Source organism: Neophocaena asiaeorientalis, unplaced genomic scaffold (assembly GCF_003031525.2).
Source record: "Neophocaena asiaeorientalis asiaeorientalis breed wild unplaced genomic scaffold, Neophocaena_asiaeorientalis_V1.1 scaffold296, whole genome shotgun sequence".
Lineage (NCBI taxonomy): Eukaryota > Metazoa > Chordata > Mammalia > Artiodactyla > Phocoenidae > Neophocaena > Neophocaena asiaeorientalis.
In genome coordinates, this window is record NW_020175084.1 from 3,345,887 (window position 1) to 3,363,521 (window position 17,635).

The 17,635-nt window shown below is 38.6% G+C and overlaps 1 pseudogene; it reads left to right on the forward strand.

Annotated features, from left to right (window-relative positions):
* Positions 1-1,292: 1,292 nt before the first annotated feature.
* Positions 1,293-1,647, forward strand: LOC112412472 (tumor suppressor candidate 2 pseudogene; annotated as a pseudogene).
* Positions 1,648-17,635: the final 15,988 nt, after the last annotated feature.

Below are 17,635 nucleotides of genomic sequence, written 5' to 3' on the forward strand. Positions count from 1 at the left end.
TTAAGAGAAAAAACTATCAGTTTTTTCTGACAGACCTTAACAATGGGACGATCAACTTGCCACCACCAAAACCAATGATCCAACTTAAGCATCACTAAAAGGTGGTCAGCCACTTACTATGAGCCTTTAAGTATGATGCAATATGGAGTAAACAGCATAAGTAGTCTTGTCAACAAATTCAGTCTAAATCTAATCAAAGCTTTCAAACCAACTTCTAATTTAAGAAATATAGGAGATAGAGACAAGTTAAACAATACCATAAGGAAGCAATATCACAGGAGATAAGCAGACAAATGCAGAATATTAATCATTCCTCAAGACCTGAGACAAATGACCCAGTTTCTCCAATAAATCAATGGCAAGGGGAAAAATGGAGGTGAAACTGTTCTAGATTAAAATAGAGCAAATAATATAATAAATGTGAAAATAACTGTGAACCTTGTGTGCTTCCTGAATCAAATAAATCATCCATGAAAAAAAGACATTTTTTATGCAATTGGAGAAACTTAAATGTGGACTACATATTAAATGATATGAAGAAAATATGTTAATTGAACTTAATGTGATGTTAACAGTGTCTTTATGTCAGAAACAAATCCTTATTTTTTGGTGGTACATATTAAAGGATTTATGGATAAAGTTACCTGGTGGCTTACACAAAAAGTAGAACTTTTTTGTAGATTTAATTATTGAAATAGAACCTAGCAAATGCCACAAGCTTAAACTTTGGAGAAATATTGGTATTTTACTATATATCATGTCCTCCTTTACTGTGTAATTTGTTGTAACTTTTTTCATATCTTCAGCAATGTTCACTCTACATCTCCTGATAATTCTTTATGTAAAAGGAGTGCCTGTTGGTTTGGTGGATTCTTTCAGGCATTTTACTGTAACAGCGTGAACAACTGCTTGTTGCCTTTGCAATTAAATAAGAAATGTTAAAGGAGGCTCTCAAGGCTTTTATTAATTTTTAGCAAAGTTTTATAAAGTTCTGGATTGAGTATAACTTCAAACATTGATGAAGAGTTATAGAATTTGTCTTCATGTTCTAGATACTTAGTGTTAAAATGGCTTGCTGATCATTAACCAGTGTATCAAGGGAAAATATACACCTCATGTGATGTTCATGAATAATGACAGTGGATGTAAATCTCTATTTTAAATATTATTCTCGATTGTTAAAAAAACTTTTTGGGAGCCTGCGGAAGGTGGCGGAGGCAGCGGCACCTACGAGCGTAGGCCCTGTGAGAGCGAAGCTGCCACGGGGCCCGCCGTGCGCCGGCGGCCCTGACATGGGCACCCGCGGCTCCAAAGCTCGGGGCCTGCGGCCCTTCGCCTTGGCGGCGGGGGGCGGCGGCCCGGAGGCTCTGTTGCTGAGCAAGCTTTGGTGCAACCGCGAGGCTGAGTCGTGCCCCGCTTCGTATTCTATCATGTAGTGCTGTGGCTCCATGTTCTAGGACGAGGATGGGGATCTGGCTCACGAGCTCTATGAGGAGACAGTCGTCACCAAGAACGGGCAGAAGCGGGCCAAGCAGAGGCAGGTGCATGAGAACCTGATTCCTCAGGGCATCGTGAAGCTGGATCCACCACCCCCCCGCCCCGCCCCGCATCCACGTGGATTTCCCTGTGGTCCTCTTTGAGGTGTGAGCCTGGGGGGTGGCAGGCATAAACACCCCCTGCCCCAGCAAGAAACCCCCAGGCTCCAGGTGTGGCTTCCATTGAGGAACCTAGGCTGGGGCCATAACATCAATAAACTCCCGTGGCCCGGAACCTTCAGCTGTGAGCAGGGCCATCCCGCAGTGCTGGTTGGGTGTTGCTTTGTATGTGGACAAGAGGTGACCGGTGGCTGATGGCGGAGTTACCAGTCCCCCTTTCCCAGCTGTCCCTCCGAGGAGCATGGCAGGGCATGTGCTGGTCAGGAATGCCTAGCTCCTGTGCCCTTGCCTGGCCTGCATTCTTGCAAGCTTGCCCAGGGCCCAGCCCTGCTGGAGGCTACAGCACTTTACAACCAAGGTCTGCCTTCTTCCAGCCCCAGGGTGTAGGAGCTGTGCACAGGTGGGAACTTCCTTTCCCTCACTTCCTTTACCCTCTCATTGGAGCATTTCAGCCGTTTGCCACCTCAATTCCCCCTGTGTTGGACAGAAGCTGGGAGCAGACTCGCCAACCTGGGACACAGCAAAAAAACAAAACAAAACAAAACAAAAAACGAGCAGTTAAAAGGGCACCTAGAAATGCAGGAAGGAAATGCATTTACTAACCCTAAGTTTTCTGCCAAATGGGCAGGGAACAGCTGGAGCTCTCTCCAGGGTAAAAGGTGCCAGTGAGCACCATTGTTTGACTTCCCACCAGGACTGTTTCAGGCCCATGCCAGCAACAGCCATCCTGCCAATGTTGCCTCAGTGTGGCACTCCCCAGGGACTGCCCCCAAACCACACCTCTAGCTCCAATCAATCTGCCAAAGCAGTCAACATAGGGGACTCTCCCACACAAGGCCACTTTTTCAAGACCAGTAGAAGTAATTTTTTCACCTAATTCATGGAAACTAAATCCAAAGAAAAGGTCATAAGGATGTTTAACAAACTCAGGAGAAGAATGGAGGAACTCAGTGAGAATGTCAACAAAGACTTAGAAAATGTAAGAGAGAACCAATCAGCATTGAAAAATACTGTGACTTAATTAAAAAATACACTACAGAGAATCAACAGCATTTTAGATCATACAGAAGAATGGACAAGCAATCTGGAAGATAGAATAGTGGAAATCACCCAATCAGAATAGCAAAAAGAAATAATTTTTGTAAGTGAGGAGAGCTTAAGGGACCTCTGAGATGACATCAAGTATACTAACATTCATATTGTAAGGGTTCCAGTAGGAGAAGAGAAAGAGAAAAAGTCACAGAACTTATATGAAGAAATAAAACCTTCCCTCATTTGGAGGAAAAAATAACCAGACATCCAGGTCTAGGAAGTGCAGAGTACCAAACAAGATGGACCCAAAGATATCCACACCAAGACATATTATAATTACAATGGCAAAAGTTAAAGATAAAGAGAGACTCTTAGAGGCAGCAAGACAAAAACAACTAATTGCATACAAGGGAAACCCCATAAGACTATCAGCTGATATCTCAGCAGAAACTTTACAGGCCAGAATGGAGTGGCATGATATATTTAATGTGCTGAAAGGAAAAACCTTACAACCTATAATACTCCATCTAGCAAGGTTACCATTCAGAATTGAAGGAGAGATAAAGAGTTTCCCAGATAAGCAAAAACTAAAGGAGTTAATCACCACTAAACGAGCCTTACAAGAAATGTTAGAGTATTTTTTTTTTTTTTTTTTTGGCTGCCTTGGGTCTTCATTGCTGCATGGGGGCTTTCTGTAGTTGCAGTGACCAGGGGCTACTCTTTGTTGCAGTGTGCAGGCTTCTCATTGCAGTGGCTTCTCTTGTTGCAGAGCACGGGCTCTAGGTGTGCGGGCTTCGGAAGCTGTGGCACGTGGGCTCAGTAGTTGCGGCTCGTGGGCTCTAGAGCACAGGCTCAGTAGTTGTGGCACACAGGCTTAGTTGCTCCACGGCATGTGGGATATTCCAAGACCAGGGCTCAAACCCATGTCCCCTGCATTGGCAGGTGGCTTCTTAGAGAGTCTTCTTTAAGCAGAAAAGGAAAGGCCACAACTAGGAATAAAAAAACATATGAAACAAAAGAATCTCACTGGCAAAGGCAAATATAAGGTCAGGCAGTGAATCAATCACTTAGAAAGCTAGTATGAAAGTTAAAAGACGAAAGCAGTACCACAATCAATTATAACTACAATAAGTATTTAAGGTATACACAAAATGAAAATATGTAAAATATGACTACAAAAACATAAAATTGGGTAGAAGGACTGAAAATGTAGTGCTTTTAGAATGTATTTGAAATTACATGACTATCAGCTTAAAATAGATGGCTATATTTGCAGGTCGGTATATATGAACCTCATGATAACCAAAAAACTCCAATGGACACACAAAAAATAAAAAGAATCTAAATGAAGCACTAAAGGAACACATCAGAACACAAGAGAAAAAAACAAGAGAAGACAGAAACAGAGAAGTACAAAAAGAATCAGAAAACAATTAACAAAATCAACTATATGCCAATAAAAATTTTAATAAATAAATAAAATTTTAAAAAAAACCAAAATGGCAATAGTACATACCTATCAATAATTACTTTAAATGTATCAATAAATGGACTGAATACTTCAATCAAAAGACATAAGATAGGGCTTCCCTGGTGGCGTAGTGGTTGAGAGTCCTCCTGCCGATGCAGGGGATGTGGGTTCGTGCCCCGGTCCGGGAGGATCCCACGTGCGGCGGAGCAGCTGGGCCCTGGCCGCTGGGCCTGCGCGTCTGGAGCCTGTGCTCCGCAACGGGAGAGGCCACAACAGTGAGAGGCCCGTGTACGACACACACACAAAAAAAGACATAGGATAATTGAATGGATTAAAAAAAAAATAAGACCCATCTATACGTCGCATACAAGAGACTCACCTCAGATCTAAAGACACATATAGACTGAAAGTGAAAGGATGGAACAATATATTCCATGCACATGGAAAAGAAAAGAAAGCTGAGTAGCAACATGCAGATCCCACAAAATAGACCTTAAAACAAAGACTGTAACAAAAGACAAAGAAGGACATTACATAATGATAAAGGGGTCAGTCCAACAAAAGGATATAACAATTGTAAACATTTATGCACCCAACATAGGAGCACCCAAATGTGCAAAGCAAATAGTAACAGAAATAGGGGACTACAACACAATAATGGTAGGGGATTTTTGTTTAATATTTAAAACTTCGTATATATTGGTTCCTTTTTTAAAATATTTATTTATTTATTTTGGTTGCTCTGGGTCTTAGTTGCAACATGTGAGCTCTTTGGTTGCAGGAGACAGTCTCCTTAGTTGTGGCATCTGAACTCAGTTGCGGCATGCGTGTGGGATCTAGTTCCCTGACCAGGGATCAAACCCAGGCCCCCTGCATTGGGAGGCAGAGTCCTATCCACTGCACCACCAGGTAAGTCCCAATAGTAGGGGATTTTAATACCCCATTTACATCAATGGATAGATTACCCAGATAGAAAATCAATATGGAAACACTGGCTTTAAACAACACATTAGAGCTGGATAGATTTAATAGATATATACAGAACTCTCCACCTAAAAACAGCAGAATACACGTTCTTCTCAAGTGCACATGGAACATTCTCTAGGACAGATTACATGTTAGACTACAAAACTAGTCTCCATAAATTTAAAAAGACTGAAATCATATCAAGCATCTTTTCCAACCACAATGGTATTAACCAGAAATCAACTACAAGAAGAAAACTGGAAAAAACACAGACACGTGGAGACTAAGCAACATGCTACTAATCAATCAATGTATTGTTATTGAGTTGATGAAGATATCAAAGAGTAAATTTAAAAATACCTTGAGACTAATGAAAATGGAAACACAACTGTCCAAAATCTGTGGGAGGCAGCAAAAGTAGCTCTAAGAAGGAAATTCATAACAATAGAGGCCTACCTCAAGAAATAAGAAAAATCTAAAATAAACAATTACATATGCATTTAAAGGAATATGAAAAAGAACAAACAAAGCTTCAGGTCTGGTTGTACCTGAAAGACACTAAGCACAAAAGAGTTCCTCAGCCCTACATAGTATGAGATAGCTAGGTAAGACCTCTCCCCAATGTCTAGGAGGCCCGAAGTGAGACAGACTCACTTAACATCCTAAGAAGATGCCCTTTACATCCTAAGAGAGCCCTTTACATCCTAAGAAGGAATGAGAGAGCAGCCAAATGTTTTTCTTCCTTGGTAGTTTGAATGCTGTGAAGACTGGAGAGGTCTCACGGGTGAGAGAGGGAATTGAGCCGAAGACAGTACTAGAATTACGTGACAGGAAACCAGATAAGGCCAACCAGGACCCAGCAGATGACAATGAGAGACTGCTATAACTGGGAATTGAATCACCCGGCAGAGGCCAAGCCAAGACCTGGAGGCTGCTCACACCACCGTATTATGACTATACTTAAGCCCTTTGAAGGTAAATGCTGTGCCAAGGAGGGGAGAGGAAGGGGGAAAAGAACGAAGGGAATTATGTTTACCTGACAATGGTGACTTTTCCTCTGTAATAGCGGCCCTGAAATAATGTGCTTATTTTCATTGTGGTTAAGTTAAACTACAGGTAAACAATGTGACATTTTCATTATACCTGATAATGTAGCTCAGAAATTTTATAAAAGGCATGATATAGAATTCTCTGTTCCTTGAGGATTTTACAGTAGCGGTTTATTAAACTCAGTCTTATATTTTTTGGGGAGTGGCTGTTTTTCACCATGGCTATTGATACAATCAGGTTTCCAAATTCATTTTTGCATCCGTTTTGGACTATTATAATTTCTCAGAAATATCTATTTCATTAAGATTGACAAATTTAATACCATCAAGGTACGTACCATTGGTACCATGATGGAGCATTTGTCATCTCCTTTGCTCGGTGGTAGAATCACTAATTGCTAATGGTATACATTCAGTTTCCTAGTTTTTTTTCTCTATTAACTTTGATGAAAATTCTAAATTTTTATTCATCTTTATAAAAGAAACAGAAAACAAGTGTTGTATGTCACAGTTCGGAGTACAACTTCTAGAGTCAGAGATTAACTGTATTTTTATCCTGACTCAGCCCTTTACCATAAGACTTGGAGTAAGTTACTTGATCTCTATATGCATTGTTCTTGCCTGTAAACTAGAGGTTAATAGTTGTACCAAACTTATAGGGATATTGTGTAGATCATATCAATTAAGACATGTACAATGCCTAAAACAGTGCCTGATGTTGCTGCTCAGGAAATATTAGCTACTGTGGTAGTTATATGTAACTGGTATGCAGCATCCATTCCAGCCTGTTCCAAACGTTGCATTCTACACTGTAGCATCTGAAAACCACATTTTCTAGATCTATTTGAGTCAGGGTTCTGGGTAAAAATTAGGTCCCATCTAATCTAGCTGCAGCTGCAGCCTGTCCCAATCATAGAGACATTGAGTTTTTCTTCAAGAACAAAGCCCAGTGGTGAAGAGCAAAGAAGAAACAGCAATGGTAGCAGGGGTAGCTTATGAACCGAGATTCCTGATTCCTGTATAAAGTCTGCTATTGTCTTCTTGAATTCAATCACTGCAGTTGTAGCCTCCTAAACCTCCATCTTCTTGAGATGCAAAGTTGACACTGGCAGTGCAGTTCAGCAATCTTTTTTCATTAATCCCTGAATACCTGGACAAAAGACTGATTCTCCTGCCCTACCAATTATGTTGTAAGTACCAAATTTACTGTATTAAATTTCTATTGAAAGTAGAATGGTTTCTGTTTCCTAAACCTAATTATTTCTAATAGTCTTACTATTTTCTAACTTACTAATTTCTGATTATCTTTATTCATTCCATTTCCCTATACAGTTGTTTATTGTTACTTTTATTGGTTCTTAGATATATTTCATTTTCTTCCTTCTTTCCTTTTTTTCTTTCTCTCCTTTCTTCCTTCCTTCACTCCTTCCCTCTTTCCTTATTATCTTTCTTCCTTCCTTTATTTCTTTTCTTGTTTAAGAGTAAATACATCAAACACTATGCATTTTTCTCTGAGAACAGCTTTGGCTTCAACCCATATTTTGATATGGGTAGTGTTGTTGTTACTATCTAACTAGTATATAATTGCAAGTTTCATTTCCTCTTTTAACCCATGATTCTTTACAAAATATTATTTACATGTGTATTATAGTATTTTAGGTAAAAGCTATTTGAATAAAAGAAGAAGTTGGCAGAAATATAAATGAGAAGATTTAATTTAGAGTAGACAAAAAAAGAATTTAAAATATACAAAATATTAGAAGATTGATTTGTACCCTACAAACATATATTGTCGTTTTTCAGTGCTGAAGAACATCTATAAAATTGGACTGTACATTAAGTGAAAAGAAATTTCTGAAAGACAGAGGACCGTATTCTCTGATCATAGTGCAATAAATCTAGACAAATAAAAAGTAACAAAAAAAGAAAGAAAGAGGAACTATTAAATCCTTGTAAATATTATCTAATTCTTTTTTCTTATTTATTTAACTTCATTTGTTCTATTTTCTTTCTCAATTTCTATTTCTTCCTCAAATCTATTTTCTTCTTTATGCCTATATGGTATTTTCTTTTCTTCATACCAAATCTAATTGTTATTATATTGCTATACTTTTTCATTTTGCATTATGTGATTTCTTGAGATTGTATATTCAGTCAAGTTTTATTCTTTTCTTTACTGTATTTTTCTTTTCTTTTCTTTATTTTAACCTCCTTAAGTAGGTTTATTATTAGGTATGTTCTTCTTTTTGTTGCAATGGTGAATGAGATTTCTTCCTTAATTTCTCTTTCTGATCTTTCATTGTTAGTGTATAGGAATGCAAGAGATTTCTGTACATTAATTTTGTATCCTTTAACTTTACCAGATTCATTGATTAGCTCTAGTAGTTTTCTGGTGGCATCTTTAGGAACCTCTATGTATAGTATCATGTCATCTGCAATCAGGGACAGTGTTACTTCTTCTTTTCCAATTTGTATTCTTTTTATTTCTTTTTCTTCTCTGATTGCCATGGCTAGGACTTCCAAAACTATGTTGAATAAGAGTGGTGAGAATGGACATCCTTGTCTTGTTCCTGATCTTAGAGGAAATGCTTTCAGTTTTTCACCATTGAGAATGATGTTTGCTGTGGGTTTGTCATATATGGCCTTTATTATGTTGAGGTAGGTTCTCTCTATGCCTGCTTTCTGGAGAGTTTTGTTTTTTTTTTTCTCGGTACACGGGCTTCTCACTGTTGTGGCCTCTCCCATTGTGGAGCACAGGCTCCGGACGTGCAGCCTCAGTGGTCATGGCTCATGGGCCCAGCCGCTCCGCGGCATGTGGGATCTTCCCAGACCGGGGCACGAACCCATGTCCCCTGCATCAGCAGGTGGACTGTCAACCGCTGTGCCACCGGGGAAGACCTTCTGGAGAGTTTTTACCATAAATGGGTGTTGAATTTTGTCAAAAGCTTTTTCTGCATCTATTGAGATGATCATATGGTTTTTATTCTTCAATTTGTTAATATGGTGTATCGCATTGATTGATTTGCATATATTCAAGAATCCTTGCATCCCTGGGATAAATCCCACTTGATCATGGTGTATGATCCTTTTAATGTGTTGTCGTATTCTGTTTGCTAGTACTTTGTTCAGGATTTTTGCATCTATATTCATCAGGGATATTGGTCTGTAATTTTCTTTTTTTGTAGTATCTTTGGTTTTGGTATCAGGGTGATGGTGGCCTCGTAGAATGAGTTTGGGAGTCTTCCTTCCTCTGCAATTTTTTGGAAGAGTTTGAGAAGGATGGGTGTTAGCTCTGCTCTAAATGTTTGATAGAATTCCCCTGTGAAGCCATCTGGTCCTGGGCTTTTGTTTGTTGGAAGATTTTTAATCACAGTTTCAATTTCATTACTTGTGACTGGTCTGTTCATATATTCTATTTCTTCCTGGTTCAGTCTTGGAAGGTTATACCTTTCTGAGAATTTGTCAGTTTCTTCCAGGTTGTCCATTTTATTGGCATAGTGTCACTTTGTAGTAGTCTCTTATGATACTTTGTATTTCTGCAGTGTCCATTGTAACGTCTCCTTTTTCATTTCTAATTTTACTGATTTGTGTTCTCTCCCTCTTTTTCTTGATGAGTCTGGCTAAAGGTTTATCAGTTTTGTTTATCTTCTCAAAGAACCAGCTTTTAGTTTTATTGATCTTTGCTATTGTTTTCTTTGCTTCTATTTCATTCATTTCTGCTCTGATCTTTATGATTTCTTTCCTTCTACTAACTTTGGGTTTTGTTTGTTCTTCTTTCTCTAGTTCTTTTAGGTGTAAGGTTAGATTGTTTATTTGAGATTTTTCTTGTTTCTTGAGGTAGGATTGTATTGCTATAAACTTCCCTCTTAGAACTGCTTTTGCTGTATCCCATAGGTTTCAGAGATTTTTTGTTTTTTTTAAAAAAAAATAAATTTGCTTATTTATTTATTCTTTTCTTTTTTCTTTTGGCTGCGTTGGGTCTCCATTGCTGCGTGGTCTTTCTCTAGTTGCAGCAAGCGGACGCTACGCTTTGCTGTGGTGCACAGGCTTCTCATTACGGTGGCTTCTCTTGTTTCGGAGCACAGGCTCTAGGCATGCAGGCTTCAGTAGTTGTGGCACATGGGCTCAGTAGTTGTGGTACATGGGCTTATTTGCTCCGCGGCATGTGGGATCTTCCCAGACCAGGGCTCGAACCCGTGTCCCCTGCATTGGCAGGCAGATTCTTAACCACTGCGCCACCAGGGAAGTCCCTCCCATAGGTTTTGGATCATCATGTTTTTGTCGTCATTTGTCTCTAGGTATTTTTTGATGTCCTCTTTGATCTCTTCAGTGATCTTTTGGTTGTTTAGTAACGTATTGTTTAGCCTCCATGTGTTTGTGTTTTTTCCCTGTAATTTATTTGTAATCTCATAGCATTGTGGTCAGAAAAGATGCTTGATATGATTTCAATTTTCTTAAATTTACTGATGCTTGATTTGTGACCCAAGATGTGATCTATCCTGGAGAATGTTCTGTGTGCACTTGAGAAGAAAGTGTAATCTGCAGTTTTTGGATGGAATGTCCTATAAATATCAATTAAATCTATCTGGTCTATTTTGTCATTTAAAGCTTGTGTTTCCTTATTAATTTTCTGTCTGGATGATCTGTCCATTGGTGTAAGTGAGGTGTTAAAGTCTCCCACTATTAGTGTGCTACTGTCGATTTCCTCTTTTATAAGCTGTTAGCAGTTGTCTTATGTATTGAGGCGCTCCTATGTTGGGTGCATATATATTTATAGTTGTTATATCTCCTTCTTGGATTGATCCCTTGATCATTATGTAGTGTCCTTCCTTGTCTCTTGTAACATTCTTTATTTTAAAGTCTATTTTATCTGATATGAGTATTGCTACTCCAGCTTTCTTTTGATTTCCATTTGCATGGAATATCTTTATCCATCCCCTCATTTTCAGTCTGTATGTGTCCCTAGGTCTGAAGTGGGTCTCTTGTAGACAGCATATATATGGGTCTTGTTTTTGTATCTATTCAGCAAGCCTGTGTCTTTTGGTTGAAGCATTTAATCCATTCACATTTAAGGTAATTATCGATACGTATGTTCCTATGACCATTTTCTTAATTTTTCTGGGTTTGTTTTTGTAGGTCCTTTTCTTCTCTTGTTTTTCCCACTTAGAGAAGTTCCTTTAGCATTTGTTGTAAAGCTGGTTTGGTGGTGCTGGATTCTCTTAGCTTTTGCTTGTCTGTTAAGCTTTTTATTTCTCTGTCATATCTGAATGAGATCCTTGCCAGGTAGAGTAATCTTGGTTGTAGTTTCTTCCCTTTTATCACTTTAAATATATCATGTCACTCCCTTCTGGCTTGTAGAGCTTCTGCTGAGAAATCAGCTGTTAACCTTATGGGAGTTCCCTTGTTTGTTATTTGTCATTTTTCCCTTGTTGCTTTTAATAATTTTTCTTTGTCTTTAGTTTTTGTCAATTTGATTACTATGTGTCTTGGTGTGTTTCTCCTTGGTTTTATCCTGCCTGGGACTCTGCGCTTCCTAGACTTGGGTGACTATTTCTTTTCCCATGTTAGGGAAGTTTTCAACTATATTCTTTTCAAATATTTTCTTGGGTCCTTTGTCTCTTCTCCTTCTGGGATCCTTATAATGCAAATGTTGGTGTGTTTAGTGTTGTCCCAGAGGTCTCCTAGGCTGTCTTCATTTCTTTTCGTTCTTTTCTCTTTATTCTGTTCCCCGGTAGTGAATTCCACCATTCTGTCTTCCAGGTCACTTACCCGTTCTTCTGCCTTGGTTATTCTGCTATTGATTCCTTCTAGTGTAGTTTTCATTTCAGTTATTGTATTGTTTTCATCTATGTTTGTTTGTTCTTTAATTCTTGTAAGTCTTTGTTAAACATTTCTTGCATCTTCTTGATCTTTGCCTCCATCGTTTTTCCAAGGTCTTGGATCATCTTCACTATCATTATTCTGAATTCTTTTTCTGGAAGGTTGCCTATCTCCACTGCATTTCATTGTTTTTCTGGGGCTTTGTCTTGTTCCTTCATCTGGTACATAGCTCTCTGCCTTTTCATCTTGTCTATCTTTCTGTGAATGTAGTTTTCATTCCACAGGCTGCAGGATTATAGTTCTTCTTGCTTCTGCTGTCTGCCCTCTGGTCTGTATTTGTCTAATGTAGTTTTTACCTATTTAGTTTATTTTCTGAGATCTTCCATCTCAATATTTCCTCCTCTCATGCATTAAATTATTATTTTGAACTATTGATTCTCCAAGTTCTACAGAGTGTTGTACTAGTTATCTATTGCTGTATAACAATATTACCAAAAACTTAGTGGCTTAAAGCATCACATACTTGTTATCTCACAGTCTCTGTGCAGCACGTGTCTGAGCACAGCTTAGTTGGGTCCTATGCTTGAAAGTCTCACAAGGCTGCAATCATTTTGTCAGTTGGGGCTGCTGTCTCATCTGAGGCTTGACTGGAGATGGATCTGCTTTCCAACTCAATTTGGTTGTTTACAAAATTTAGTTCCTTGCAGGCTGCCAGACTGAGGGCCCCATTTTCTTGCTGTTGTACCCTTACCTCCTTGCTTTGTGGCTCTCTCCATATGGCATGGAGCTCACAGCATGGTAGCTTACTTCTTCAAAGCCAGCAAGACAGAGTCTCCTAACAGGTTGGATTACAATGTGATGTAATGTAATCACATATAATAATCATATACATCCTATCCATTTACTGAATTCAATTGGTTAGAAGCATCATAGGTCCTACCTTCACTCAGTGAGAGGAACTAACACGAGGGTATAAACACCAAGAGGCAGAAATCATGAAGGCCACCCTAGAGTCTGTCTACCACACTCATGCTGTATGTAATTTCTTGGAGACTGTATTAGTTTCCTGGAGCTTCCATAACAAAGTCACAAACTGGATGGCTTGAAAAAACAGGAATTTATTGATTCATAGTTCAGAGGCTAAAACGCTGAAAACAAGGTGGCAGCAGGGCTATGCTCTTTCTGAAGGATCTAGAAAAGGATCCTTCCTAGCCTCCTCCTACCTTTCGGTGGCTCCCTGAAATTCTTGGTATTCTTTGGTTTGTAGATAATCACTCCAGTCTCTGCCTCCACTAATACATGACCTTCTTTCCTATGTGTGTCTCTGCTTGTCCTCTTCCCTTATTATAAGGATATCAGCCATTTGATTTAGGGCCCACTCTAATCCAGCATGACCTTGTCTTAACTAATCACATCTGCAGAGACTTATTCCCTAATAAGATCACATTCTGAAGTTCTGTGTAGACATGAATTTGGGGGTGACACTATTCAGCCCACTACAGAGACTATGAGGAAATGCATATTTTAACTCTCAGTCTATTTATTAGGTAATTTATCTTGCACTGTATTCTCTCTCTCTCATAGTTCATTTATCTTCTCTTTCTCTTTTCGTTTTTTTTTTTTCTAGTTGCCATCCTGATTTTTTTTTTTTTTTGTAGTGGCAAAAATTGCAGACTCACTTACCTTCTCCATTGCCTGTCTGTACCACAGACACTGTAATAGTTGTGTGTTTTCCCTGCCTTCCTTAGAGCTAGTGGCTGCCATGACACAGAGTACTCATCAATGAGTTATTGGCAAAAATCTGTTTAGGGGTGGGCAGTGATATGAAATTTCTGGCTCCTTTCTTCCTTTCCTCATTCTGCTTTAGCTCTAGCAATCGCCAACAGGCTGGAGGCTGTAAAGATGGCATGCCAGCCTGGTGTCTTCTCTAGTTCCATTCTCCCATCAAACTAGACATTCCACTTTTCCCAAGGCTCCTCCAGGCCCAGCTCTTGCTATTCAGATCACAGTTTTTCAGGATTGTTCCTCTTTTTTGGTGAGAAATCTGTGTCCTGCTCAAGGCTAGAGAAGGCATGCTTTGGTTCTCAGCACTCAGCCTCTTCCCGCATTTCACTTCATTGCTTGGTAAACCTGCTTCCTGTTTTGTAATTTAGGGTTGTATCATTTCCTTATTTCATTGAAAATGAGAGATTTTTTTTTCCCCTTCTGCATTTTTTTTCAATTTATTTTTTAATAATTAGTAGGTATCAAGGAGGGGTATGAAATAAAAATATTTTTATTTTTCCATCTTTAACTACAAGCTTCTACTAAACTATCTTTAAGAATTTTAACATAATTATTTAACCTTACTTAATATTCAAAGTTCAGAGTAAAATGATATATTTCTAATTCTATTTGATACAGTGAAGTTTGTAAATTTTTCTCTTTTCCTTATCAGTTTTGCTAATACAATATGGAATTTAGATCCAAAGTGTTACTATATGAATATTTTATATCTCCTTTTTAAGAATTATTTATGATATTTGCATTCAGTTTGTAAGCAGATTTGCAACCCTTTTTTTCAGATATCACTCTTTTACCTAGTTTCATTGGTTTCAGACAGTCATTTCAAACCCTCATTTCTCATTGGCTCTCATATTTCAGTTGTTGGAGAAATATTTAAGGTATTCATTCTTAAAAACCATATAAAGATGTCTGATAGGACTTGCATATCTGAGAACATATTTCTGTTGCCTTTGTACATTATTAATTACATGGATAACTGTAAAATTATTTGGTTAAAACTTCTCCAGTCCTAGATCAGTCAGTATAGGCTAGAATTTATTATGTTAACAAATGACCCCCAAATTTCAGTGACTATAATCTTCAGGTGTTATTTTCAGTCATGCGACTATGGTGTCACCTTCATGTCAGCACCTGAGCTGATGAAGCATCTAGAATATTGTTGATTGTCCTGGTATAGGGCAAAAAGAGCACGGCAAAGTGTGTTCTGGCTCTTAAGTATCTGCTGGGAAGTGACACAGTCATTATGCTTGCATTTTACTGGCCAGAGCAAGTCTCATGGTCAAATCTGCTCTCATTAAGGCAGGAAAGTACAACTGTCCCCCAGGGATCAACAGCAAAAGAGTAAACAATAATGCAATTTACTACACCCTCCATATGTCACAGAGATTGCCCCACTATGCTGGCATTTTCATTCATTCAAAAAAAAAAAAAAGGTCAAATGAAGACTACTGGGCTTCCCTGGTGGCGCAGTGATTGAGAGTCCGCCTGCCAAAGCAGGGGACATGGTGTTGTGCCCCAGTCCGGGAAGATCCCGCATGCCGCGGAGCAGCTGGGCCCGTGAGCCATGGCCGCTGAGCCTGCGCGTCTGGAGCCTGTGCTCCGCAACGGGAGAGGCCACAACAGTGAGAGGCCCGTGTACGGCAAAAAACAAAACAAACAAACAAACGAAGACTACTACAACTGAAATATAGGAAATAGGAATAGAAACAGGTTTAAGGGAAGATAATAATTTCAGTTTTAGAGATTGAGTACAAAGTATCTAACAAGTAATTGGATATGAGACTAAAAGTATGGGGAATGGTCTAGGTTGGGGATATCAAGTTATGTTATCAGTGTATAGAACTGAATTCAGAAGAATTATTGACAGGACAAGTGGAATGACAGTGTCAACTTGGAAAGCAATAACTGTAAGGATCAGGCAGAAGAAATAGATTTGGTAAAGGAAACAGAAAGAATGGGTAGAGAATTTGAGAGGAATCCAGAAGCAGTGTCACATAAACTAAAGAAAGTATCAGGGAGAGAAAGTATTGGGTTGGTCAAAGGGTTCATTTGTTTTTTTTCCATAAGATGGCTCTAATAGCATCTAGTTGTCTTTAACTTCACTTGAAACAATTTTGTTAGATTGTACGTGACAGCTGTCATAACAGGTGGCATTTAAAAAGAGACATCAAAATTCGTGAATTTTTGTGTAGCCATTTTAATATTGAAGATGGAAGAAAAAAGCAACATTTCTGGCATATTATGCTTTATTTCAAGAAAGGTAAAAACGCAACTGAAACGCAAAAAAAGATTTGTACAGTGTGTGGAGAAGGTGCTGTGACTGATCGAATGTGTCAAAAGTGGTTTGCAAAATTTCGTGTTGGAGATTTCTCACTGGACAATGCTCCACAGTCGGGTACACCAGTTGAAGCTGATAGCGATCAAATCGAGACATTAATTGAGAACAATCAACGTTATACCACTCGGGAGAGAGCCAACATACTCAAAATAGCCAAATCAAGCATTGAAAATCATTTGCACCAGCTTGGTTATGTTAATCGCTTTGATGTTTGGGTTCCACATAGTTAAGCAAGAAAAACCTTCTTGACCATATTTCCTCATGTGATTCTATACTTAAACATAATGAAAACGTTCAGTTTTTATAACAAATTGTGACGGGTGATGAAAAGTGGATACTGTACAATTATGTGGAATGGAAGAGGTCGTGGGGCAAGTAAATGAACCACCACCAACCACACCAAAGGCCGGTCTTCATCCAAAGAAGCTGATGCCATGTATATGGTGGGATTGGAAGGGAGTCCTCTATTATGAGCTCCTTCCAGAAAACCAAATGATTAATTCCAACAGGTACTGCTCCCAGTTAGCCCAACTGAAAGCAGCACTTGACAAAAAGCATCCAGAATTAGTCAACAGAAAACACATAATCTTCCATCAGGTTAACGCAAGACCACATGTTTCTTTGATGACCAGGTAAAAACTGTTACAGCTTGGCTGGGAAGTTCTGATTCAACCACCATATTCACCAGATATTGCACCTTCAGATTTCCATTTATTTAGGTCTTTACAAAATTCTCTTAATGGAAAAAATTTCAATTCCCTGGAAGACTGTAAAAGGCACCTGGAACAGTTCTTTGCTCAAAAGATAAAACGTTTTGGGAAGATGGAATTATGAAGTTGCCTGAAAAATGGTAGAAGGTAGTGGAACAAAATGGTGAATACGTTGTTCAATAAAGCTCTTGGTAAAAATGAAAAGTGTGTCTTTTATTTTTACTTAAAAATCGAAGGCACTTTTTGGCCAAACCAATATCAGCATTTCCAAAATAAGGATAGAGAACCTCTAGTTTAAAATGGAAATCATTTGATGTTGCACTAGGAGATCATTAGTGATTTTGGTGAGAGTAGTTTCAACAGAGTGTTAAAGTCAGGCAATTGATGACTATTAGGGATTTGAGTGGAGAAATTGCGTATAAATAGGCCACCGCTTTGCAAAATTTGGAGGGAAAAGAAAAGAGGTTGGGAGATATTCCCCCACATTTGAACAATGAAGAGACTTGGAATTAAAGGACCAAGGATTGTGTGTGTGTGTGTGTGTGTGTGTGTGTGTATTCAATCTTATTTTATAAACTGATGGATATGCAAGATGAAATTGAATGGAATTTAAAACCAAAATCAATCAACATAACAATGTTTAAATAGTGTAAAATCCAGGTACCTATAGTCATTCTTTAATGTCATGGTACGTGATTAGTCTGTGTCCTCCAGACCAATACAAACAAAACCAGTAGGAGATATATATATAATATATATATTATATATATATATTATATAATATATATATATATAATATATAGATAAAA